Genomic DNA, 22681 nt, shown 5'->3' with positions numbered 1-22681 from the left:
ATCTTTAAAGCCTTAATTCAAATATTGTATAGGAGACATCACTAGGAAAGTCTATATTTCTTTATGACAGCTATCATTCTGGAAGCTGCCAAAATCTAGCACAATATTATTTTCAGAAAAGAACAATTTTTTATTTCCCTTTAGAACTATCCAAGATAATAGTATTTTTCCTTCGTGTTACTTCAATGTGTCACTTTCGTTGATTCTAATAATATATGGACTCAACAGAACACTTACAGAAAAAGAAGTATTTAACAGAAACCAAATTTTAAAAATTATTACTTTAAATTCCACTTTCACATGTACATATAAATGATTACTTTCAGAATTCAATATTGTCCAGAAATATTCAAGAGCTTTACAAATCTGTAGGACAGTGAGATTGAAAAGTATAAGTTAGTTTCTTTGCTTGCTTTCAGTTCTAACAAAATTTCAGCTGTTGAAGTATAACAATGAAATTCTTTCTCAATGAACTAATATTTTGTTTGTCCCTAATCATGGGAATAATTCTTAAAAAAGTTAAAGACTATTTGTTTGTGTTCAGGGTTAATTGGAGTTGAAAGAAAGAAAAATTAGAAAAATCATGCTGAAAAGCATGTTAAACCTCTTATTTTCTAGCAAAGCCTTTGACTAATCTATAACATTTACTTGGGCAGAAGCAAATAAGAATGTTTGTTTCAACATTAACAGTAAGTCTAGTTTATGCCAGCAGTTGAGAAAGTTATGCTATGTTTGTGTCTATTTATATGATAAGCAGGAAACTCATTTCCATGAAAGAGACTGGCTTGTTCTAATAGTAATTGTTCATCAGAAACAATCAAAGAATGTTCAGTCAGTAGTAAGCGGTCTATTTGATATCATTAGAGCAGCCCAAGGACTTAAAGCCATCCCTTTTTTGGCATGCAGGTGTGTTAGGTCTCACAGTCTGCATACAGGAGCACACTGGACTCCCTGGCGGAGGAAAACTGCTCTGATTTATTGGACCTTGGGAAATATTATTGCTCTTGTTATGGACACATAACCCCTTAAATTTGTTTGACGACTAAAGCCTGAAGCAACACCACTGGACAAATCTTCATGTATCAACTTTGGTGCTGAGAAGGAATACAGAAAGAAAAGGAAAGGAAGAAAACTGGAAGGAAAGAAAAAAGTGGACCTTAAAGACAGTTCACTTTTCTCAAGGGAAGAATAATAACCATTTTCACTGAGCTGCTTTAATATGTTTAAGCAGCTCATTTCTGTTAGTAATTACTCTTCATAATCTCATCTCTTGTAACAGCCAGCTTCATGGTAAATGATGTATTGGAGATTTTCTGGGCAGGGCAAAAATAAATCAAGGAAGCACACAGAGACAAACCTTCTGCAAAGACAGAATATCTGGAGCAATTCTGTGGATTGACTGCAACTGAGGCTTGTCACAGAGGCCTTGAGTGACGTAGTTGCTGACTGCCATGAAGATTTATCACAGGTGAATTCGGTGCACTATATGCAACTGCAACATGTCTGTCAGGAAAGACATGTGCCCCTTGTGCTTAAATTCTGTCCAAACGATGTGCATGACAGATAAAGTAGGGATAAAAACAAGAAATGTGTTCAGATTTTATTTTAGACAAACATTAAATGATGGTTCAAATTAAGACATTTTTTGGTAATAAAACAGAGAGAATATGCATAAAAAACATAATGGAGAATGCTGTCTTTCAGTCCTAGAGAAGTCTGGGACCCACAGGTTCTTGAGGAAAGACAGGCAAAGGTGACAAGGGCCATTTCCTATCCATACAAAGAAGTGGCTTTAATACATAGACTTTGGTCCTATGGTTGGGAACAGGTTGTGAGGCTGTAGGTCAGTGACCTGGAAAAGGAGGAGGTGGTCAAGTCTCACAATCATAGGCTCTGTCTCCCAGCACCTAGAAGCAATCCAGGAGATTTCTGGAGATGTTTAGAAGCAATTATTTTAATACAGGTACTGTACTAGGTAGATTAAGGTAGAACTTGATGGAGATGCAGCACTGACAAGGAGATCATAGAGTTTAAGATCCAGAGAGAACTAAGCCAGCCAATAAGTTGAACACAGCCTTGGACTTCAGATTTTAGATACTTCAGGGAACTGGCAAGGAGAATCCTATAGAAGAAAAAGGACCCGTGGAGAGCTGGTCAGTCTTCAAAGACATCATCCTCAAAGGACAGGATTCATCCACTGAGACATGAGTAGGCATAAATATGTACATGCAGTCTAGGAGGAGGGCTGGCTGACCAATCTGAGTTCATCAGCTAAAAGGAAATGTACATGAGATGGAGGCAGGAACAGGCAATGGAGGAGGCAGATAGAAAACAGAGATAGAATTAAGAAGGTTAAAACTTGTCTGGGGATAAAAGTGGCATGAGATGTGAAGCAGGAACAAGAGGAGTTTCTATAGATACACTGGTAGCACAATCAAGATTCAAGAAAATATGACCCCTTCTCACTGAAACAGGCCATCTTGTGCTGAAGGACACCGAAAATGCTTAGGTACCAACACCTTCCTTGCTTTAGTCTTCATTGCTCACAAACCTTCCTGATCTCTATACATTACAAAAGAGTTCAAGTGAGATGGATATTGCCCAAAGCAGAGGAAGATAAAGTTAGGGCTACTTAAGTAAGTTGGATCTCGCTAGGTAGCAAGGATTTATCAAAAAAATATTCACCTGACCAGTTTGACTATTATGAAATTTCTGGGTTTGTGAATGAGGATAAATCAGTAAATGTCACCTGGACTTCAGCAAAACCTTCAATACTGTCTCTGACAACATCCTTATAGCTGAATTGAGAAGAGACGGATTGTATAGGTTACCTATAATGTGGCTGAAAAATGGGCAAGACACTTGGGCAAAGAGAGCCATGGCCAATAGTTACAAACCCAGCTGGCGTTGGTTGTAAGTGCCATCCTTCAGGAACTGATACAGCACTGTTCATCTTCGTATTCTTTTTATCACCATGCTCTCTGCTATCTTCATCAATGACCAAAACAGCTGTACAGATGAACCTCAAGAAGTTCAGCAAAGGGAAATGCCAAATCTTGTGTCTGGCAAGGAATAGTTCCATGCACCAATACAGGCTGTGGACAGCTAGGTTAAAAGCAGCTTTGCTGAAGCAGAAAGGGAATCCTCGAGGGTGCTGGATTTAGAATGAGTCACCAGTGTAATCTGGGAGCAATAAAAGCTGCCTGTGCACTGAACTACATTAGAAGGATCATAACCTGCAGATTGTGTGAAATCATCCTCTCTGACACTGGTGAGTCCCAATTGAGGTGTTATGCCCGGTTTATGGGCCTTCTACAAGAGAAAGAACTGTAAACTGAAGGGTTCAGAATAGGTCTGCTATAATGGTGTTAGAGGACAACACATACTAGAAAAACTGCTGAAAGAGGAAGTACTGCTTAGCGTGGAGAAGTGAATGTCAACATGTGATGCATTTGCAGGTTTTTAACTATGTAAAGAGGGACCATAGAGAAAACAGTCAGATTGTGTTCATAGGCATACCTCAGCAGAATAAGAGGCTATTGACACAATTGGCAGGAAGCAAAACTCTCGCTAGATGCAAGGAAACAAAAATATTTATAATGGAAGTGATAAAGCACTAGAACAAGTTATGGAATCTCTACTCTTGGATGTGTTCGAAAGACCCGCAGCAAGGTGATCTCATTTTGAAGTTACACCTGCTTGGAGGAGGAGATTGAACTAGACGGTCTTCAGAGATCCCTTCCACCCCACATGATTCTGTGGTTGCACGCTCAGGCTCGCTCACGTCAGGACCTAAATTTACAACTTTACTGCAGACACAGAAATTGTTGCTGAGGATTTCCCAAAATTATACAGTTAATTAAACTTTATATACAAAAATAACCTCTTTCATCCTGGGGAGTGAAAGTAGCTGACACTACATGCAATGCTGCTCTGGGCAGACCTCATTGTGGCCTTCCAGTTCTTAAAGGGGCTTATAAAGAGGGAGAGGGACTTTTGATATAGGATAAGGGGGAATGGTTTTAAACTGAAAGAAGAAGGTTTTAGTTTAGATGATAAGAAGAAAGTCTTTACTCAGAGGATAGTGAGGAACAGGAACACGTTCCCAAGAAAAATTGTGGGTGTCCCATACTTGGAAGTGTTCAAGGCCAGATTAGATGGGGCTTTGAGCAACTTGATCTAGTGGGTGACATCCCTGTCCATGGCGGGGGGGGGGGGGGGGGAGGGGATTGGAATGAGATGATCTGTAAGATCCTTTCAAACCCAAACCCTTCTATGATTCTATGTACTTATATTAATCCTCTCCCTGAGCTGTTTCCAAGCTGACTGGTTGCTGCAAGTCTGCTTAGTGAAACCTGAAAATACATACTCACAAATGTGATGAAGCCACCCTCCAGTGATATATCTGTATAGCAACTGAGTGGGTAACTGAACTGGGGTCATTCTAATGTAAGCTGTATTTTTATTACACCTGAAATTTCTGAACACTAGCACATGTGCTCATCATTATCCATTTTTGGCCTCTATGGGGTTTCAGTGTACAAATTTGTAATATTGCATACAGTTTCTAAATTTTATGTTTTCCGGGCTGTTTTAGGCTAACTTTTAGCCTCTATCAGCATAATTATGAATTCTGCATGGGTTCAGAATATGTAATTGACTGTAAATTTCAGTCAAATGCCAGCTGTCATCTCTAATAACTTATCAAGCACAACAGGCAAACAGAGAACTTTTAATAGCAAGTGAAAACACTGCCGAGCTGAATTTATTTCCAGATGTGGAAAGGGAGGTTTTCACTTCTTCCTCCAACAGGACTGGTGTTCTAATGCCTTTCAGCATGATTTTTAAGGCATTCATTTGTTATGTAACATCCATCAATTATAAAATATATTTATGAGGTCTTGCTAGCAGTCGTTAACAGCAGTATTGTGGGATCACATTTACAAGGCTTAATGAAATGGGAGAGCAAGAGTAATTGGATTGAAATTGGTAAATGAAAACTCATTCCAGGGGAAAAAAAAGGTGTAAAATTGATGAGTTTTGACATGTCATCTAATGGTGAGGATTAAATTAAGATTCAGTGAAGACATATATAGTGCTTATTTTAAGTGTTTAATTGCAAGAATAACAAATGCCTCACAGAAATGTGCAGTTAAGAATTAACCTCTTTCTACTGCTAAATGGAGTCATGTGGATACATCTTTTCCTATCTGCAGACAGACTGTCCCACATTTTTATGTTGGTTTTTTTGTTTTGTTTATTTGTATTTAAAATAGAAATTAAAATCATTATTATTTAAAGAAAAGCAAAAAATTAATTTGATGATTTTAAATCAGATGCTTGGAAATGCTTTACTCGTATTCCTGAAAAAAAAAAAGAAAAAGAAAACAAAACAAAACAAAAAAATCCAGCCAAACAAAAAAACTCACAAATACCTTCCAGCTCATTCTCACAGGAAAAGTTAGGCATTAGAAAAATTAGAATTATGAAAAGTTTGAGGTTTCTTTCTTTTTAAGAAAAAAGATTTGATAGTAATTAAAAGATGTTAACCAATGAGATGAATTTGAAGGTCTTCAGTTAGTGCCAGCTATCTTCAGCCAGAATGAAAATGGTTTCAGTGTCATATATTGCACCAAAAGTTCAGGGTGTCTTTGAAAGAGTCTGCATGGATCCAACAATGATTTTGGGTTTGGGTTTGGTTTTTGTTTTTTTTTTTTAGTAATAATCCAGTAGCACTAGCAGCTTTTTTCCTACTCTGATCTAAAAAAATGAAGAATCTATTGCACTAGAAATAAGTCTTAATAATTTGATCAAATATATAAAGTCAAATAACAGTAAATTGTTAAATTTTGGTGAATTCATAGTGTCACACAAGGCTATGGTGCTTTGTTTTCAGGGCTGTTAGGCCTGTAACCCGTTTTCTCAAATGGCCACTCCCCTCTCATATAGGTTGCTTATCTGAGTCTCTTGTTTGCAGTACAGAACCATGAAGAAAATAACAAGAAACTACTGTTTGGTGCATGCTATGTAAAGACATAAGAAATAATCCATAATGCCTCATCAGCAACCTCAGTACTTTGCCTGTCCCCAGCCCTGAAATCATTGTTATAAAACTATTACAAAACAAAGTCCAAACAGCTCAAGAAAGAAGACCAGTTTGCATTACAATAGCATCTTTGAATGATACAGAAGAATAGTACCTATAAGTGGTGTGAAAGAGAAAATTCTGGTTTATCTAGGAAACTAACTGTAGCACTACTCCATCTTTTCACAGAAAAAGGCAATGGTCAAAAATTTTGTGTGAGCAGTATATTCCCGCTTCTGAACAGCATAATAATAGTAATAGCAGAAGAAACAGCAGAAATAAATTTGTTTTGCTGCCTGGAAAGGATCTTTATGAAAGACATCTTGCCTGTTAGGAGATATTACTTTAGAACAGGAAGGAACTCGTTTGAAGACCGCAGAAGAAAAGGAAGAATATTTCTCCTGCCATCTGCAATGCACAGGAGGACTGTGTCTTCTGCAGCATCTTGACAGACACCCCAGGTTTACTGCATAAGCCATCATGCAAGGGTTCCCAAAGGTGCAAAGGGCTGACCACACACCTCTATGGACAGTTATGCCTTCCAGTGCATAGTAGGTCAGCTGCACGCATTTTCTATAGAATATTGTTAATAGTCCTAGAAAGGACTGCTATAATCATGTCACTCACAAGAAATCACTAGTCTGAGCTGTCCAGCAAAAGTCTGAATATTTTTGCTAGTTGCTTCCATATTGAAGATTATTTTTCCCTATAACACAACAAAACTCAATACCTTGGTGGTTGAAATAGAGTGCTTATTTTAGAAAGACAGCCAATCTTGATTTAAAGATGCCAGGTGAAAAATTTACAACATCCTTTGGAAAACTATTCTGATGGTCAATTGCTCTCACCTGAAAAGTTGCATCTTATTTCCAAATTTGTTTTAGTTCAGCTTGAAACTGATTGAGTCCTTTTGTAGATTTTCCTTCCATGATGATGTTTCCAGAGTACCAAAATTGTTCTCCCTATGTAGGGATTTTCACTCCTATCATCCTGATGTTGCTGTGAAAGGGGGAAAAAGGATGTAGAAAGCACACCTTTTGAGATGGGACACATTTTGTGAATTCTGTAACACCAACTACTTTACTCCTGAAATATCAGTTTGCATGCGTGTGCTAACAACATAATGTTTGATTACTCTGGTCATGAAAGTCAGCTCCAAACACACTCAGAAGTATGACAGCACATTGCCAGAGATAATAAGTCACTTACTTTGCACAGTCCAAACTCTGAAAATCTAAGCCATATGCTGCTACTGCTACAAGAGCAAACAGCCATGATCCAGCAGCAGCTGTTTCTAGGAAGTCATCAGTACTCATCAACATCTCAAACTGCTGTAAGCAGCAAGACTGATTTTTCACCTAATTTTTAGTTCTATCTGTATTATTTCTTTTGCCACAGGCTCTGTCTTACCTATTAGGGAAAAAATCAGTTTTACTTTTCTGCTGAGAAGCCTTGAGCCTTGATATGACACTTTACTGTAGAAATCCAACTGCCAGCACTAAAGGACGAAAGAAAACCAAATTCTGTTCCTAATTTACTAGCTGATTCAGTAAGTACATTAATTATATTACTGCTATGTTAGAAATACTGCCAAGGTGGATTATACTTCTCACAAGCTTGGTAGGTGATCACATAAATACCCCAAAATATTTGCTCTGTAAAGTCCTTTTCAAGATGCCTGTTTTTTTATTAATTGTTGTTTCACATCTAAATCTATCAGCAAGATAGAAAAAACACAGGCAAAGCCAGTTTCTCTGTTTGTTTAGATCATATTTAAGAAATTTTTCCATGTTTATTCCTCTTCTCTTTTCAGAGTAACACAGTGTTTCACTCAGGCAAATCATTACTCACCAATCATAACAAAAAGCTAGTAGTGAGAGACAAAATACCAACAAGTTTACAAGTTGTTGGATTTAAAACCGAATGAAAGGAAGCACCTTGGGCACTATCTCATGCTGCAAGTGGACATGTCATTCTGCAGCCTCTAGCCTGACCTTTTCTTAACATCAGCAGAAAAACAAAGAGACTATACTGTCAGAGCAGCTGCTGCACCTCTAGGCAGGTAACAGTATCATCTTCATGAATGACATCTCTGTCACATTTGCAGTATGTCAGGAAGCCCTTAAAAATCTGCAGATCAAAACAATGCAATATTTCATATTGACCTTGAGGTGATGATCAAGTATGGTGACTTGAAAACTGCAGACATGTGGAAGCCAGCCATGCAACAATGGATTTTGTTAGAATTTTTTGCTATGTCAAAAATCTATTTATATCCTAAGTCATACACTCATCCTATTTTCAACAAGGAAAGAAAAAAAAAAGCACTGTCAGCTTTGATAGTGATTCTGTTTCTATAACTGTACTCTCTGTGCCATTTTAAACATGATTGCTTCTTCATGGAGCTTCTCACAGCCCCCTCCAATTTGTTTAACACAAATTGGTAAATACTTCTACGTCATTTATTTGAAACAAAGCCCACAATTATATTTAACAGTCAAGAGACAGTCTGTACTGCTGAAATATTCTATTGCTATCTTCAGGCAGCACTGGAGACTGACCATTTAAAAACTGTCTTTGTTTTACATATTTTGTTCAGTTCCTAATCTGAGGTAGTTATTTACTTTTCCTGTCTTGATTAATTAATCACTAGATATATTTCATAGAAATGGAAACAAAAGCTGTGGCAACAAATAGTTCAGCACTAGCATTTGTCCAATATATGTGCATTTCTGGAAAATAAGAATTATGTGCCCAAGGAAAAAAATGCTGGAAGGATTAGGATTTTTATGATTTAACAGGCTTTAACAGGACACACCACTTCCTCATCTGGAGCAGCAATGTAACCAAACAGAAGGTTTAGTGATGTACAACTGTTGGCAAATTGTACAACCATGCTTGGCAAATTGGTCTTCTAGGAATGAGAACCACAAGCTCCAGGACTCAAAACAGTAAGCTCCTTAAGCAGATAATAGTAAGGAAGAAAGGTTGTGTTGTGAATGTGTTGCTTTCTTGAAGAAATAGGCTTTTTTGTTATAGGAAAGGTTGATGTTTCATAAGGCTCAGTCTTCTTCTGGAGCTGGAGCCCTGAAGGCTCATAGAATCAGAGAATATTTCAGGTTGGAAAGGATCTCAGGAGGTCACCTAGTCTAACCTGCTGCTCAGGATAAGGTCAGTGCTTGAGGCAACCTGCACATTGCACTGCCCAAAATCTTTGCATCTTCACCTCCTGTCACCTGGGTTAAATTTCGTAAGTTGGGCATGCGGTGTTCTTTCAGTTCTTTTTGTATTCCAGTGCAAGTCAGTATTTTTAATTGTTTTCCCATTCATTAAGCAATGTGTAGAGGCTTAAAACTTCTCAGAAGTCAATGGAGATATTCAAGATTGTTCCAATATGATCCAGGATGGCAAAGAGGGGGGGTTCACAGTAGTTGTTTGAGGGGCTCTAGAGAGGAATGGAAGACAAACTGTGACTCTTGAGTGTTGTTAACAGCACATGTATACAGAAGATTGAAAATAGCTTTTAGGAGGGCTTAGTGTATCTCACACTTTTTCTAGTCCATCTGGTCATGACTTACAATTTTTTTCTCTTAAATTCATATTCAGTCTGTGCCACTGAAGAAGCCTGTATCTTAAAGATGCCTTCAGATCTTGTCCATGGATAGGCAGGCAAGTACTTATCGTGTAGAAAGAACCTTAGTGGAAACCTAGTCAACTAACATGGTCAAAGATGTGACAACCTAAGCATATCCAGATGATTCAAGAACTTATGAAAATGTGTTGGTGAAAATATAGACATGTATTACCTAGCTCCAGAATTACTTAGGACTGGATGACCATTCCTGATGTTACAATGCTAGGGACAGAACAAAGTCCTACCAACTGGTTATCATAACTGACCTCATTTTTAGCAAGTCAGGAGGGCTTTTTTTTACACTTTTAAGCAATTTCATATAATCCATGCTCTTCTTTACATATTTTTTTCCCCAATATGTTGCCACAGTTTTCTTAGACATTCTGAGAAATATCAGCTAGAAAGAAAGTCTAAGTAGTGCACACCTCAGTGTTGGTTTCCATAGGAATAATAAACACATGGAAATAAAAGAAATACAAAATGGAAGACCTGTTCACAGTCTGAGTGGATAACCTACATAATTCAGGACTTGAATATCAGAGTTACGATAAAGTCTGTGTAAAGTGGACTTTTTTCTTCTTTTTGTAAAGGATTTATACTGTGATGCCTCCATTATAAAAGCTCCATTCTGAATGGGGTCTTGAACTACACCATTTTAATAAGAGTAAATTCTTTTGTTAACTCCAGAGCACTACCATCCTATGGGGTCTTAAAGCAGAGAGTATCAGTAGAGACTTTTCAAAGTAAAGCCAGTCATTTTTTGTGATGACAAAAGAAATCTGGGAGTAAATCAGTTACAGATAGTTTTATAAAGCTAAGGGCCAGTATATGAAAGGCTCAGATTTTTAAAAATAGCAACTTCAAGAGTTAATGAGTCAATTAGATGTCAAAACTTGAAATTCAATATAAAAATTACAAGACACAATTACTTGCATGAACTTAACTTTTTATAAATCAACCAAAGAAGAATATGCAGGATGAGAATTTAAGACTCAGGAACAAGCTATTCAATACACTGACCTTTCTAAAAACAAGTCAACTCTACCTACAGGACAACGTGACTTTATAAATTACAAATTCAAGATTTTTTCTTTCTTCTTCAGAAGGAGAGATATTAAAATAAGAAAATTCTACATTACTGCCTTCATGATCAGAAAAAGAATGAAAACCACCCCCTCACACAGTAGCCTTTTTGTAAAGATTGGATGAAAGCCAGGCCCTGGCAGCTTGGGATGGGAAAAAAATTAATTGTGTACTGAGACATGAGACAGTAATAACTCACACAGACTTCATTGCTTCATGCCAGACAAAATAAAAATGACTCCAAGTCAAGGAGAGCTGCTGATGAAAGTAGTGCCATCCATTTTCCCCCCACCAATTAGAAAGACCAGAAAGAGGTAAATAGAAACCTTAGGTACAAGATTATTTCTTCCATTCTTCCTGTGGCTGATCCAGCTAATCTGAAGAAGAAAAACAATTAATGCACCTAGAAAATGTTATTTTGGTTGGATGAACACACAGACCTGGGCTGGGTAATCAAAGTGAGGTTCTGTGTTTAGGACCAAAAAAAATTAGATAGATAGATAGATATAGATATAGATATAGATATAGATATAGATATAGATATAGATATAGATAGATATAGATATATATCAAAAGTGTGGTTTGTGTGTAACCTGTAGAGCTACTGCCCTGTCAGAGCCAGGTGATGTGGCATATTGAAGAGGAGAAAGACAATTGTGGGAAAAATAGATAACATTTATTAGCAACATTTTGTCATTCAAGAAGCTCTTTTCAAGACACAGACACATGCAAATATGCACACACACAGAGTGCTCTCTTCTGATAGTTCAGATTTGTTATTTTTTTAACCTAAAATAAAAGTTTCAGATCTGTTATTAGTACAAGAAAAATAGTAAGGAAAACAAGCTTGTAGAATCCATCTTATGTTCATGTGATTTTAAAAAATGTATTTTTAATATCTGTATGATCCCACTGTCTTTAGCATAGTTTTAGCTGAAGAGATCCTGAAAGTGAAATCTGTCAGGAATTTGCAGTAAAATAAAACTGACTAGACTAAACATATTGTCCTTGATGGCAAAATGCTGCAAAAATCTATAAAATTGATCTCAGTTTCATTTTGAATGCACCTGAATGAGCATGTCATCTTTTAAACTTACTCTCAAATTCTCACCATTCTGTTCAAATAATGATTTATTTCTAAATTCATATCAATAAATCTCCATAAAATTTTCTCAGATTGTCACAGGTTTAAATTTACTGAACAGAAGTACACTTTGTACCCAAATTTCATTCCTTCTCTTCACAAAATATATGTGTGTAGGCATATTTCATGTGTGCAAGGACTATAAGCACAGAAATCCATCTATTCAAGGACAGATTTAAATATGTTAGAGTTGTATTTTTATATAACTTGTACAATCCTCAAAGAGACAGAATTCTTTCATCTGCAGTCAAGATCCATGAAAAGGCATAAAACATTCCTAAAGTGACTAGTACCAGTACTGTGTACGTCTGTACTGAATTAAAAAAGCAAAACATTAGAAACTTGTTGTGAAAAGTAATCCTATAAGACATGCAATGTATTTCTAAAGGGATGACAGTATAGATATATTTATTTTTGAAATGTTCCTAATATTTCCCTGAGTACCTATCTTACTAATGTAATCAAACTGCTACTTACAAGGAAACATCATATCTTTGGTTTCTTTCCTAAAATACTTCTTGAAGTATATTTTGAAGGTAAATGTAGTAGGGTTCGAGCTATGGTCTCAATTAAGAATTACAAACTAGTATTCATATGTCTCTCTTAGAACCATTACACAGATCCAACATTTTTAGTGTCTCTTCAGTGATGACTTTTTAGCGACTTAAGTTCCTCCCAACTTGTGCTGAAATGCATGCAGTGAGCTGCTGAAAAATAACATGAGGTTCTAGGAAGCATGTTACTACCTCCTAAGTGGCTGCAGGGAGTTAGATAGTAGAAAGGTAATCAAGTGAGTAGGAAAAATGTTCTAAGTGTAACTTTACGTGATAGAGAAGGAAATATTGGAATGTTTTTAAATATCTTTAGGGGAAAATGAGCATCCAATGCAATTCTAACAAAAAAATTCTGATCCTCAGTAATTAAATAAATCTCATTACTTTTGACTACTTAAGTACATATAAGGAGACACAAAAATAATACATTTCTGACCAGGCTAGGTCTCCATTTTTCATTTATATAAGTACTTGAATCCATACATTTGTGTATCTCTAACTTAGAGACATTAGCTACCTATTCATGAGCTCAGAGCTCTTCCTCAGTAGTTCTATGAATGGGCTGAGGCTGCACAGCGACAGTTTCTCAGAGAGCTGGCATTTGGCTTTGCCTAAATAACTCTTGCTCGTGTCACAGTTTCAAATGGAGATCCTTTGGTCACATTAGATGAGAATATACTCCTGACAGGTACAATGTATAAATCAGTATTTCATAAAATGGCCTGCATTTCCTGAAGCAAATATAAATATTGCTGCTGGCAACTGGTGTAAAGCCAATTGAATACGCCTCCAGGTGTGCTCTAGAGAAACCCTCAGATTATTTATTTAAATGTATCTATTTCCCTGTCAACTAACTTTTTCATGTGTACATTTTAGCAAAACCTGTAAAATCTTACCACAGCCATCTGAAGCCTTCGAATGAATGTTTAAATGTCCTTTCAGCAGTATTCATTCTGGTCTCATTGCGGTACACCTGAAAACCTGACAGGATATAAAAAATGAGGTTCCATGTTGTTTATTACTTTCACTTTTAAATGCACCAGTTAACGAATTCTTACACCAGAACCTCACCTTTTAGATACCCCACTAGGGTTTGATATTCCAGTTTTTACAAGGTGAAAAGATTTTCTTAAAGCTTTCTGCAGCTGTAGCATTTCTAAACAAGCATAAGAACAAACAAAGGTGCAAACACAGAAACTTTATGAGCACCACAGTCCCTGGCTGTGTAATTAAATGGAAATACTTCTGAGCTTCAGGGACACCTGTTGCACTCTCCTCAGATATTGCTGTTTTCACTAGTTTTTAAAACAGAAAGGTATGGTATGGGGTCTCTGTCAATTGGCACAAGGTTTCTTAATCCAGGACTAGATTTTGTGCTTGTCTAGCAGTACTGTGTGCAGTATTGAGACACCACAACAGCAAAGTCCTGAGCCCGGGCCATGGTTGAGGATGACCAGGTTTTCCATGACATGGGAGGAAGGAGCATGGTAGGGACAGGTTCTGCATGTGCCCAGATGTGTGACAGGGAAAGAAGTCCCATTATGTGAGATGTACCAGGCAAGGCTGAATGAGAGGACAGGGACAGAAGAAGAGATAAAAGATCAGTCCTACTCGAGGGTGAGGGCCTGTAGCTGTGTTAGCACTGTTTGCATTTTTTTTGTTTGTTTTTTTTAATGCTTCTTTTTGTAAGTAATTCTGCCAAAGGAAACATTTGTGAGGGGAAAAGATAAAAGAGGTGTAAAGCCAGTACTGATTGATGTCCCAGTTAGCACCATCATTCTTCCAAGTAGCCTGGTGAGATCTTCGACAACCCACCCAACACAGTTTAACCTCTCCTGCCAACCTTCCAAGCAGCATAGCATTCTTAATACTATGTTGAGACCTCACTAATACTGAGAGAAGATTTGGACATGGGAATTCCCAACTTAAATTAAGAGAAGGAGGAGTTTTACTTCCTGATTTTTTCAGGAAACTTCCTGCTCTTTCTTCCTTGGTAAGAACATATTTAACTGTTTTACAGTATGTAACACATTCAGTCCTGTAGCATAGAAATACATGCTCAGGGTAGACACAACACTGAGAGTTTTTAACAACACTGTCCAGAGTTCAAATGGCTTTCTCGGAGCATTCATAACAATGCAGAGAAAAAGGACCTTGTCTTTATGTACCAGGCACTCCTTATCTACACATTGCTTTAGACCATTGTAGCTGTGACAGTACAACTAAGAGAATATTTTAATTCTGAGAATACAATTTACTCTTGCCATGTGAAAAAATCTTTGCTCAGACTTTTCCAGAAAATTTAGCTTGATACAGACATCTGGTATTTCAGACCAAAAAAAGATTTGGCAAACAGAAGAAAACTGTCTTTTAACAGAAAGTTTTACCACATACTAAATCAAAACAATGTTATCAACTATGGCTTTCCAAGCATTTGAAGAAGACAAAGTATCCTAATCCCTCCAAAAAAACCTCCAAAAATCAAAACAGCCAAAACCAAAACAAACAAAAACACCACCAAAAAACCCACAAACAAACTACCACCACCACCACCCCCCAAACAATTTGGAAAGGTGGAAAAGCTATTTTTAAAGCAGATGTCCAAATAAATAAACCTAACTTCAAACATACAAAGACCTACATCATATCCTATATCATGAGATATTGTTTCTGTTAGAAACAATATTTGACATCTAGTAAAAGGACAGAAATCCAGTTCACATGAAAATAGAGCACAAATATGAGAAGGAACTCTTATTAGCCAGGCCTCCAGAGCAATATGAAGAACAATTTGGAATGATAATATAATTGATCTAACACAGATACACCTTCTAAAGAGCATATCTACCAAAAAAGCTTCTTGGGCACTCTTGTATAGGGAACACTCATGAGCTTAGTAATGATCCCAGATGATTAGTAAGCTAAGGAGATATTGTAGCCACTTGATATGTCAACTAACACATTTCCACACAGCCACAGGTGTATCTGTTTTGGAAGAGGACAGGAGCAGCAATGTATATTTCACAGCAAATGGTGCAGACCATTTCTTACGGTATTCAGCTGTATTGAGATGAGTATCTATCATGGAGATTCAAAGACACACAAGAAGCACTCCTCACATTAAGCTCTCGTGACTTGTATATAAGCACTTAGCTGGTAGGATTGGTTCTATGTGTTTACAATTAGTTGCATGTGTAGAAACCCAGAACTAAGTATTTCTGTCAAAATATGTCTAGGACAATTGAAATGTGTCATTAGAAGGATAATCATTTTGCCAATTTTCTGCTAATTTTTCAGGATTCTGGAATTCTGGGGGAAAGGAAAAGTCCAAGGTTTCTAAAAGATGGAACGTTTTGTGCAACTTTTTCAGTTGATTTTTAGGTGTTCTGTTATAAAACAATATGAAAAAAACCAACATGGCAAATGGAATGTTTTGATTTTCTGTAGTTCTATGTTTAGCTAAAGTAACAATCTGAATCTTCTTTCTTGACAATGTACTGCATTCAGTCATTGTCAGAATTAGGCAAAATTTGAAATCCTTTGAAAAATGCAATGTTTTTGTACACATAAATTCAACTTACATGTCTATATTATATATATGCAACTATACATATTTTAACAAATTGAAATTTAGGTTTTCCATCTTTAAGGATTATGAGAAGAAAAGTGGGGGTTTTTCTGTTTCCTAGCTAGAAACTGATAGGTTTACCTTCAAGCCTGTGTGCTAGGTATTCAACTGTGAATCAATTCACCATTGGTTGATTCCCTAGTGAGGAACAAATGATCCCCTGTGCTCATTCAGAGCTAAACAGTAGCCACTGAGAGTGTCTCCTGGAACTGCACATAACTCATGGGTGAAACCGTTGTCACCCTTGTAGAGATGAGAAGGCTGCAAGGAGGGAATGGAAAAAGCAAGAGTACCCATATAATCCATAGGATTTGTGTGAGGGGCACAGAGGGAATAAAAGCAATATTACAGCAACCAGCACTGAACAACTCCATGCCTCACAATTTCATGTGTCTTTCATGTTCCCCAGTCAATTCACCCACAAAGAACCCGAATATTTGGGCCAAACATTTCCAACAGGTGAGTACTCAAATTCTGTGCCCCTGCCTGAGGCCTCACTCAGTGAGCATTGGAGCCAGCACTCTGCAATGGCACCCCAGATCAGCCTTCATGTGGTCAAAGGGCATTCCAGACATTGGTCTGGCCAGCACAGAAGTTCCTATCCTTAACATGTCTTTAAAATATGTGAATCCACTTGCTTTGTCATAGTTGTGATATAAATTGAAATTGCTACAAGCCAAGTACATTCTGAGCAGGAATTTCAGCACCTCACTTATCTCAAGCAAAATGTAATACTGGCAGCTAAAAAACAAACATCTGCCAATTCAAATAGACTGTAGAAATAATGTTCTGAAATACAAACACCTTTTGACAGTTTAGGGAGCCTGGGCAGAGCTGGTAGCAACAAGTACAGCTGGGCTGCCCAGTGTCTACCATAAGATGCTGTTTTAAGTAATTTATAAAACGTTGCCAACCTTTAACTGTTTGGACTGAACTTTCCCAGACAAGCTATCTGTCTCAGGATAACTTATTTTGGAAAGTTTCAATAAAATGGTTCAGTCATTTCCAAATAATTTAGAGAAAAGTGCAATATTACCTTCCTGCTAAAACATAAATAAACTGTACAATAGCATTGCTGAGAAGTTCTAAGATACTCGTACTTTGGAATTGGGACTTCAAAACAGCCTCAGCATCCATGACGTGTCTTTTTCTGGTTCTGAAAAATTCCACACATATTTTACCATGACATAAACTTCCTAAAATTTTAATTTGTTTTGTTCTTTGTAGATGCTTGCTCAAATCTAGAAGCTGAACTCCTGCGAGATCTCATTTTCACAGAGCACAATCCCACCCTCATCCCCTGCTCCAGCACAGCTGTGGCTGACTGCAAAGGGAGGAAATTTCACCTATAACTACAGCTCTGGTTAACTCAGGATACAGAGATCAAAGCCAACATTTTTCAGTCAGTCTCAAGGTAGGTAGCCACAAAGTTTCTATCCCACTGAGAGCTCTGCAGAAACCTCACTGCTCTCAAATGAAAAAAACATATGGGGCAGCTTCACAAGCATTTCAATCAGGTCCACTCTCAGCAGATCTCTGTGAAGGAAGGACTACACAGACACATGGAGATGAAGCCAATCACTTTACTTATACACTCTAGTAGCCAAACAGTTGTCAGTACCAAGGAATAGGAGTGGATTGCACAGTGATGTGCCTGAGCTATTAAAACCTGCATTTTGTAGGTCATACTGGCATGGGCCCAGAAGGATGCTAATGCTAAGAAGCTGCTTGGTTCCCAGGTCAGAGCTTGCTTTTAGGTGTCTGCCTTGAAGCATGAACAGAGGATTTCAAGATAACTTTTATACACCCATAGGTACCTATCTTTCACGTCATCTCTCCACACCCTGTTCTGTATGCAGTGTGGAAGGGACTTGAATATAGCTCAGTAAGGATATTTGGTGACCTAGAAGTTGAAAGTGTCTTTAGCCAGGGTCTTTGAAACAGAAGTAGTTCAAATTAATTGTACCACACACTGAAGGAGGCATTTTGCATTGTTTTCATGACAGCATTGAAGAAAATAATATTTCCTCATTTGAAGGTTAATCTTGATTAAATGTTTTTCTCTTTCCTAAATGATTTGTGTTTATATGACTTTTGGTATTCTTCTTTTATTGAAGCATCAAGGTAATTCTGAGTTTTTTTCAGTATGCAAAAATGCTTCAACTCAGCCACAATTTATTTCGTCTAGATCAGATCTCCCTGGATTGAGTTCTGTGATTTACTATACTGGTACTAAATCAGGTGCTTCTCAGGGCTTCCTGTCAGTTTCAAAATGTATGACTTTGCAATTGTTCTCCAATTTTATTCTGAAAAAAAGATAAGTGAAACACCACCTTGCACAGTGTGTGAAAAGGTTTTAGTTCTGTGGCACCTTCTTTCTGTAGATCTTAAAGAACCTCTCTCATATCATCAAGTTCTCTTTCCAAATAGCCTTTAAGAAAGAAAAATGTGGACTCCCTTTCTTACAAGAATAATCACAATAAATCATAACATTCCTGGACTTCTTTGAAGATTCATGCAAAGACAATATTAGGTTTTACCTCTTGGTTACCACCACTATCACCACACTACCATTCACCCAAAAAATATAAATCTAATGATTTCCAAGACAGGAAAAATGTGGATTTATTGTGCATATCATAGCTTTGCTGTAGTGGTAGTCATCCGGTAAAAGATTATTTTGGTATAGCATGGCACAACATCACAGGTAGTAAATTATGGCAAATGGCATTAGATGGAAGAAATCAAAGGTAAACCTTTGCTTCTGGAGTCTGTTTTGCTATTTAATGAATACCTGAGACAGGCATGACGTTCAAATACATGACTGTTCTGGTTTGGTACAAAACCAGAAATAAGTAGGGTTTGGGGACTGCTAGTAGTCACATGACCTGGATGTGTTTGAAGGTGTTTAGAGGCATCCCTTCCTTCAGCATGCATTGACATAAGTAAATCACAGGCTGTATGGTGTTGGGGAGCCTCATTTACACAAGTGTGTGCAGTTACAGAATTTTTTGGTACTGATTGCTGGTCTGAAGCTGTCGTTCCCGGGGAGAAGAATCAGAAAAGGAGAAAAATGGAAGAAAAAGTTTAGCTAATTGGCTCACAACTGAAAGGCAAGTTAGGCATAAGGCTACAGAAACATCTCTGTGTGTTAGCTTTTCTCCAGTGAGCTAAAGAGCCAGAGATGTGTATAAGGAATGGAAACTATTCATAGGCCACTCCAAAAACAATCAATAGAGGAAAGGAGATGCTCTACCCCATCTTTAGGTGGATCCTCTGCCAAATTCCACATTGATGTAAGCAGACTGGGAAAACATGGATGCATTCTTAAAAAAAATAAGTTTAGAAGACTTGGGTATAATAAAGTCTCTGTACTGCAAATAACTGAGGAGAAGGGGGTACATGCGGGACTCACATGAGCTGCTGGGATCAACAGCTAGTGGGAAACCTTTGCCAATGGGTTAAAAAGGTAACCTGATCATGGCGCAGAGGCACCACTTACTCTGTACTGCTTTGTGTTATGCTGCTGGAGGCCAAGCCAAGTCTTTGAAAACAGAACTGCAGCTTTGCAAGAATTCAATGTCAGCATTATAGAGAAAAGACCAAAGTATCTGCTTTGCAGGGTTTGTGCAGATGAGGACCCTCTCATGTGAAACACAGCTTATCCCTGAAGGTGAAGACACCAAGTGTTTGGGGTTTTAGCTTAAGATTTCCCTTCAGTACACTCTCTTCTGAGAGTTTGCAAACAATCACTATTTTCTCAAAAGGGGACCACAGTGTTCAGCACCTGCTTAGTCTACCCAGACGTGACCACCCATACAGCCAACCCCTGCTGCTTCTGCTCCAAGCTATGTACCGAATACTCGGGACATTCTTTTAAAACATGAATGGTATTTTACTATGCAAAGGAGCATAGTAGGAAAGTAATTGCAACTTCTAAAACATTGTTTTCCCTAACCACATCAAGTCAGACACACAGTGTCATATTAGGAACCCACAGTAAAGACACACTAAGGACAATGTTTTGCTTTAGGTGCACTGTGGGTAGGATCACAGGATTGCTCATTCTGCTCTCATCAATCCTATCAACATTTTGAGATCTTCTTCAGTTTTCAACCGAGATTAAAATGTACTTTTATAGTGTCTAATTTTGAAAAAAAAAGAGATATGTGCTTATTTGAAACTGTTGCTTTAGCCTCCTGCAGTTGTCAAAGTGCTTAAGCACATGTTTGCATTTCAATAATTTCATGATAAGCATAGGCTTCCATGCATTTATGAGAATAGAAGCCTTATAACTTAAGCACACTGCAAGGTTCAAAAATCTGTCTGATATGCAAGTAGTATAGATATATCAAAGAAAACTGCAATGACTGCACAGGATAAGCAGCAACTGAAAACTGAGATTACATAGATAGCGATTAAAAAAAAAAGTCAAGTCATTTCTTTAATGTTAGGCACAGTAAATCAAGAGAGAGATACAAAATATCAAGTTCCTAATAGCTGACCTTTTTATTTTCCATGACTATGTTGGCAGCAAGACCCCACCCGCCAAAAAAAAACCAAAAAAAAAACCAGAAAGAAGGAATACTCTGGCATATTTCTTCTGGGCAACAAGAAATGTGTTCCATTTCACAGAGCCTAAATTCACTGGTGAGGAACTGAAAAACTGGTTCAACACTAACCAGAAAGAGCATGCAGGCTTGTGCTAAACAGCTTCATAAGGAACTGAATTGGTGTGTTATTTATAAAAAATTTAGTATCTCATGTCCTTACAAAAGTATTTTATTTTACAGAAAGAAAACAAAAGTAATTGTCTTAATAAAACAGTTATGCATATCGAAAACAAGCCCACATTTGAAAACTTAGTGCTATATGTAGATATAAGTAAGAACTTGAGTAAAATGTACTTCTATACCTCATATGTACCTCTTCTAATGCTGAATGCTAAGTAATGCATAAAGGTTTATCAGAATGCTAATTAGTAATAGTGAGAAGAAAGAGAGAAGGAAAAACAGAATGCTTGGAGAGAATATAGAAAGGAAAAAGAAAGCAGATGAATTTTATCTAAGTCATATGTCTGAGGAATGATCATTAGAGGAATTTACTCATGAACATTCGATATTTTCAAATTTCCTACCTTTAATACTTTTGATTTCTCAGTCCAAGGGTAAACTTCTTCATGTTTTCCCTTTCTTTCAGAAATGAAACAAGAAAAAAGAAAAAAAAAGATGAATTAGGTTTGCACAGCTTGTAAATTGCTCAAGAATCCAAGCAGACATTCAAAAACCTCAAGACAAATATTTCTGGCTGAAAACTGTTCATTAAGTTACCAGAGAATTAAGCAATCCACCCTTTTCTCATTTTGTCCATATTCAGTATACCCTCACATTTTCTTATAAGTAGCACTAAATTTTACCAGATCATCCATGTTTTTCTTGAAAAAAATGTCAAGAGATAATTGTTCACTTTTGTGTTTATTTTTGGTTTTCTGCTAATTATTTTTAATAGATACACATGAATTATTATTTGATTCTGAGAAAGTAAAACTTCTATCACTCATTTCTAGCTTTCAACAATCAAATTTGTAGTTTTGGTGCAGTGGAGTCTAAATTCAAAAGTGAAGTCAACATAGAAAAAAAAAAAGAAAAAAAGTCATCCAGACATGTGAAACATCAAAATTATAGCTTCTTGTTGCAAAGGAGATGACTTATTACAGGTTCTCACTGTTTCTCATGCAACAGCAGCTAAAAGAAACCATGTCAGCAAATAGATATATAGAAACGATTTTTTTACTAATCCTTTTCAGTTTAGCCATTAGGCAGGGATTTTCCAAAATGAATGAAGCCATTGTTGACCTGCCCATATATTTCTGGGCTGGGATTTTTAAATTTGATTTTGGGGGATGGTTAGTAAAGGTTGGGGAGAGAACCAATGTTCAGGATGAAAACACATAGCTTTCAAAAACGGGAGAACAATCTGCTCATATATAAACACAGAGGGTCCTTTCCAAAAGAGTAAAGGTACAATAAAAGAAACAAAGAAATTGTTATTTGGCTATGAGAATGCCACCCACTAAGTCAACCAAGCAGTTCTCCCCAGGATAGATCTGCCCCCCGGACAATCTGGCCCTGTGTTAAAAGGATAACCTTAGTAAAAAAGTCTAAACTCTATCCTCCACGGTGCATGAACATACACAAACCAGCTATTTACAGATGTTCGAGGAAGTCAGTGACAATGTCCTGAAAAGGTATGTTATAAGTCTCACCAGGTGGAATTTTGAAAGAGCTATTGGACAAATTCTTGAGAGCAGTCAGAGCTAGTCTGCACCACCCAAGTGGCATCTGTGGTCACAAATCTACTACATATTGCTGGTCAGGAGCCCTCTGCTGCTAAAAACCCACACTTTCCTGGCATATCCATGTCCTTGCCAGGTTCCTGTTACACTTCTAGCATGCAGTCTGACTGGGACAGTGCTGCCATAGAGAAACCTTGCACAGTTACAAGTAGTTGTTTGTAACATTGACTAGTCTCTGGTCTGGGACTGAGCTTCATA

The sequence above is a fragment of the Pithys albifrons genome, chromosome 4 (genome assembly GCF_047495875.1).
Source record: "Pithys albifrons albifrons isolate INPA30051 chromosome 4, PitAlb_v1, whole genome shotgun sequence".
NCBI classification, from domain to species: domain Eukaryota; kingdom Metazoa; phylum Chordata; class Aves; order Passeriformes; family Thamnophilidae; genus Pithys; species Pithys albifrons.
The sequence above is the reverse complement of the archived record's forward strand: the minus strand, read 5'-3'. Positions refer to the sequence as shown.